Here is a 6,396-nt window from a genome sequence, read left to right as displayed (position 1 = left end):
CATCCACCTTGAGCCACCAAAATGAAACAAATATTTATAATATTATTAATTATAAAAATATAATAATATTAATAAATTATACAAATTGTCAATATTTGTGTTTTTTAGCTAGTAAATATACCCAGTAATACTTGTAAAATAGGATGTCTGTGCTCATGCACCTCTCAGCTGCTCCCGTGCACGTCTCTGCTGCTAGTGCACGTCGTGGGGCCAGATCAATTCTGCCCAAGGAAGACGGGTCTAATACACAGTTTAGCCAATCACTGATTAAATAAATGACGTACCGGTACCTACCGTAGTCCAGTAAAGCAGCAGTTTGTAGAATCCAACAGTTTCTGAGTGGAGTTCTGTTGCACACGGTCCCAATCAGGCCACCTGATGCTTGTGTCTGTTCTTTTTTATATATATATATATATATATATATATATAAATATATATATATATATATATATATATATATTGTTTATAGTTTGAAGTTAAAAAGTTTGAAGTTGTAGTTTGAAGTCAAGTGTTTTGTATGTATTTATGTATATGTATAGTATACTTTAAACAGTTCATATATTGTTCAATTTGAAGAAAAAAAATGGCCTTGGCAATAAAAAAGTTTCAATTCAGGTACCGGTATCGTTTTAAAAATATCGATTTAGCACCGGAATCGAAAGAAAACAAAACGATACCCAACCCTAATTATAATATACTGAATTGTATTAACAAGATGTCCTTATTATGTCAAAGTGTTGGAATAAATGTTAAATATTTAACTGCAAAGTAGTAATGCTCGATACCTTTTTTTGCATTGAATCATACTGGGATTAGATGGCCCTACCAAAAAAACTTGCCACAAGCCGCCACTGAACATACAGTCAACTGCTCTCCCCCCACTAGAACAATGCCCAAGTGTGTGTTGTTGGCCACAGTTCAGGTCTGCAATTATGTCTCCTGAATTAGGCATTCAGGACTTTGTGCTTCCTGAATGCATCTCAGTGGAGGTATCCAATGACCGGAGGGTAGACCCACAGCACTAGAGAGGGATTACATTCTCTGCCTGGCCTGGGAAACCCTCGTGTAAGAGCTGGAGGATGTCCCTCGGGGCATCTGAGCTTTGCTCAGCCCAACACTGATACCATGAAACTAAAAACAACATTTATTTATGCGGGCTCACCCATTCAGGCAGAATACAATTGATAAACAATTGGGATCTTTGCTGGTCATATTTTAGCTGTCAGTACCAATTTGACGATTTAAAAAACAGAATTCTAGCACAGTAAATGTGACTCCATACTCCTCTCTGGGCCAACTCTTGTTTCTACTTGTTTCTATGACTGACCAGTTGGACCAGCACTGAATCCTTCTCAGAACCGCATGTACTGTAGAATCTCCAACTCACAGCCTTGATCCAACACTGAATGTGAATCAGTTTACCTCAATGCCATTTTCTCCCTGTGTGACGTGCTGCAAGCAGTAAGGGAGATAACACTAACTCACATTGATCCTCCATTTCAGTTCTTTTGTTAGCTGATTTCTGGGGAGAATTGTGACCATGGGCTGTTACAATGCAGAGGCCCAATGTCAGGTCTGATTTAAGGCAAGGCAACATAACGTATTATGGAGAGGGATTTAGAGTGAAGTTAATCTCAGATGTTTTGCTGGATTTGAAGGACGCTGAAGGCAAATTGCCTCTGAAGGGATATGAATCAACAATTTACACAGAACATTGCGTGAGCATTGTCAGATAACATTTGATGTCTCTGAATTGTTCTGACATTGCCAACAGTAAATATGATCTTGCTTTTAGAACACAACAAAATAAAAGGCATATTTTTAGCCTTTTATTTAGCATTCATACTGACACATAGAGTAAGCCCAAAATATGATGGTACACCACTCTCTATTGTTGCTAAAAGAAATATGTATTCCTTTTACAACCATCTCTTGGCGAAATGTCTTTTTGCATAGGTGCTTTGACACAAACTAAAAAGACAGATGGGTGTTGATTTTTTTTTTATGGAACCATGTGATAACGCTTTTCTTTCATTTTCTACTTAATTGCAGTACTTCCTCGGGTGCCCAGAGCGCTGTGCACAGGTGGGACAATAAGTATCTTAAAAGTTAATGGTCTCTGAAATGACTGATGGACTCAGCCAATATGTAATTCTTGAAGACAGAGGAAAATACATTGTTAATGGTTTAGGTGACCAACTACAATTTGTCCCACTTGGATGTCTCCCCACAGTTAGTACTGTATAGTGTTGTAACAGAAGCAGCAGAAGGTGATGTGGATGTTTATTACGTATTTACCTATTCGATCAATAATAAGCTTTTGATGAATTGTAAACTATAACGTCAATAATTACTTTTAGTTGTATAACCTCTTATTTTCTCATATTAGGTCAGTCTTTTAAATAATGTAGTATGTGTTCTCAATTCCAATGTGATCTTTAAAAGTGATCTAATCAATGTCGGTATATTAACAATGGATCAAATCATTATGTGTAATATCAATGAAGTAACTCGTAACACACACAGAGAGAATCATCAAATGCTAAAGAGTGTGTTTTGTGAATTTCAACTGTATTGGTTTTGCTTCTCTCTTAATACCCTCATTAACCTTTTTTTCAGAAATAAAACAAATCTCTGATCAACCCACTTTACATAATCTACCCAGCCATCTGACAAACAATGATAAAGACTAACTGGATAACATATTGGAGCATTAACCAGCTTAAAAGCTAAATATTTACCCCCGGAGTTGGTGGAGACCAAAACAGAGCTAAAAGGAGAGGGAACATGTGACTTACTTTTCCTGGGTGCCAGTGTTTCCATTCAAATATTTGAATGCATATTTTGAAGTATTGCATTAGAGAAGCTGTATGGAAATGGGAAACATGATAAAACCTTATTTTATGCTTGCTTGAGCTGTTTTTTCCTAATTCTGACCTAGTGAACGTTAAACTCATACACTGTTTCTGCTGGGCAATTGCTTGTTTCTGGACAACATGAAACATGCCCAGTACTTTCTGACATGAGAGAATAATTAAAACATGCCCAAATTAAACTAATGGGCAAGCCACTTTTTTTGTTTCCAATTCACAACCTCTTCTTCCTCTACTGTTTACTGGTGAAGCGCATGCATAAATCACAGCGCCAACTTCTGACAAAACTACACTGTAGCCGAGTTGCTTCAAACCAGTTGATGGAAACATGCCTAGTTAAAAAAATTAAATATCTGCAACATAAATCAATAATTTACTTAAAATTTGAATAATTTGAATGGAAACACGGCTTGTGAATTCTAAATGCTGCTCAATTTCTGCTTGATGTATATGCAGATAACTGCTAACACATTTGCTACATAAAGTCAATAATGTCAATAATGTGTTTATTATTATTATTATGTTTTGTTGCACTGCCCAGGTGGCCAACATATGTGTTAATGCAAGAATGGTTTTCAAACGCTTACTCTTGGTATATGACTCAAAATTGGGTTAAAGAGAAATACTTAACTGTGAATTCAGTCCTATTCACTGACTTATTATGTCTCTGTCTTTTCTGCCTCGGCAATCAAATAGGACACAAGGGTATTTAGCAGGAGGAGAATATAATCTTTCAGACAACCCTCTCAAACTATATCGCTTAACTCTCTTTGGGGGTCAGATGAGAGGATAGAACCTATGAATAAAATGTTGGCATAACTTGTTTTTCTAGGCAGGACAGTTGAATGTCATGTTGCTCGAAGCAATGTTTCCACTTCATCCCCACAGAGCTTTCAGACAAACACTTTGCTGACAAAGCAGGTGAAACTGTGATGCCTCAAAGGAAATTGTTTTTTCATAACACTCAATAGAATTCATTAATAAAAGCTTGCCAAATCCTCAAACATTTTTTGTAATATTCTTTTTTTGCTCCACGTCCTTCACACACACAGACACAGACACAGTATAATGGTAATCACTGTTGCATTTGTTGTACTCTAGTTTGCAGTTATGTGTAAATTAGTTGGAATGGACCACAACATTTAAATGTTTATCAGGCTGTGTGATGAGTAAGTGTTTCCAAATCAGGGCGTTATATATTTTTAATTATTTTAAACATCTGATGGGCTAAAACAAATACCAATTTGGATGTTTGTTGTGAAGACATTCTTTTCACTACCTGTAGATTTGTCAATATACGGTATTGTTAATTGTGTTACCACTGGTTCATGTGAAGACCTCGTCAGTTCCAGGTGCAGACCAGGAGCTCTCTTCGAAACAACCTGCTAAGTAAACCAGGTGTTGAATACATATTACAAATCTAAATGGCCGTAGTACATCTGGCCACAAGTGAGTATTACATGTATAATGAGCAGTGGTTCTCAAACTTTTTCTGTCACGCCCCACTTCGGAGGAAAAAAAATGTTCGGGCCCCACCGCCCCAACAAAATTGTAACAAAATGGTCCAACTTTTTGTAACTCCTCCATCCGTGCTTTTTCAATAGAAAAAAGAAAATTGCAATCCCTTTCAAGTAAACCAGATTGCTCCATCAGACAATAATAATATCTGCAATCACTTTGTTAGAACATTGCAAATAAAGTTCTATCTGTGCAAAAATTAACTAATATTTTGTGAAACAATGACTTATTGTGGCTGCAAATAACCTGTTTTGCACTGAATATATTTTTAAGATAACAACAATAACGTTCAACCTGTGCAAAACAAAATGAGTGCTGATGTGTGAGCCATCACGTTGTATCAGTATTAGTGGCTGCAGTGAACTGCTTTCCTCTCCAAATATTTTTTAAACGGGGTTCTAGATTTGATACGGCCACTCTCAATTCATGCTCAATGTTGAGCTTAGATCTATATTCTGTTTTGAGAGACGCAACAGCAGAAAAGCTGACCTCACAGAGATCTCACGTATCTAGGCTTTTAGCAAAACGCCAAGAATCGCCGAGTCGCGCATGCGCAAGCGTAACCTGTTAACGGCATAACTAAACATTTCCTTGAAAGTACAGGCATTTTGCCATGTATTTATTCATGATGGGTTATGTCCATGTACTTTGTACGTTTGTACTATGTAAAGTTATCATGTTCATGGGGAGAGTGGTCGTCCTGAAACCACAAGGTAGCCGGTTCATCCCTGTTCTCCTCATAGTTTCATGTTGAAGTGTCCTTGAGCAAGACACTGAACCCCCAGTGCTTCACAGCAGCACACTAGTCCTTCATTACTAAGGATGGGTAAAATACAGAGAATAATTTCCCCACTGTGGGAATAATAAAGGATTATATATTAAACAAATATGTATTTATTTTTATTTTTATATATTTTTTAAAACAGCATCCCTCTCCCCCCCGCGCCCCACCTGTAATACCTCCGCGCCCCACTAGAGGGTCGCGCCCCACAGTTTGAGAACCACTGGGTTACGGTGACATATTTGTGCATATTTGATGACTGCTTGCTTTTTGAGATTTTACAGCAACCGTATCCAGAGCAGCAATGGAGTAAAGACTGTCTCTTCCTCTCGGCCCTTTTATGCAACCTCACTGTGCCCTTTCAAATGCACATTGTCATGCTGAGCTGTCATCTTCAGAACATCTAAAACAGTATGTCAACATTTGGTTTCAGCGATATATTTCTTTCATAACGCCATCTCTCATTTATAACACGAGTGTACTCGAGTATGTTTCCTGTTCAATCAAATTAATTTAATTTGCCGATTTATCTGCATACAAACCCACAGTATATGCTGTAAGATAACTGTCAACCGATGTCACATGTCTTGGTCCCGATGCTAGTCAATTATAATCGCTCAAGAGACTCTCCTGGAGCCTTTGTTAAACCCATTGACTATGTCAGAAGCAGTGCTCAATGCAATGTGTCTCTCAATGCATCACGACAGCTTTCCCTGTCTGCTCTGGACAATGTTCCCTGTGATATGAGACTGAAGGAGGTGGAGAGGTGCCAGGGTAAAGGTGCAGAGAGAGAGATGATGTGAGACAACAGATACAGAGAGACAGAGATGGATTTTTTTCTCAGTTCTCTATCTGTTAAAAAATACATGGGACACCACGAGTCCATATGTCACACCAGCAATAAACCTAGAGGCAGAACGAAGTCTTGGGCAAAGGGACATTTTTCTTGCACTTGGGGAGAAGAAGTTTATGGTCTTTGTGTTTGACTGCAATTTCATTTGAGGAAATTGGTGAGATATTGGACTCTCCATCATGTTATCAATCTTACGTTGCTGGTTAAAGCTTCCAGCCTCCCACTTGAGAGATGTAACAAAAATACAGGACCACAAATGTACCCTTACAACTAGGATTGTGACAATGCACTGTGCTTTGGACTGAGATTACTGGCTTATTGTGGTTTAATACAATTTTGGTCTTATTTTCCACCTGATCTCCTTGATTCCA

Source organism: Taurulus bubalis, assembly GCF_910589615.1.
Source record: "Taurulus bubalis genome assembly, chromosome: 2".
NCBI lineage: Eukaryota > Metazoa > Chordata > Actinopteri > Perciformes > Cottidae > Taurulus > Taurulus bubalis.
The sequence above is the reverse complement of the archived record's forward strand: the minus strand, read 5'-3'. Positions refer to the sequence as shown.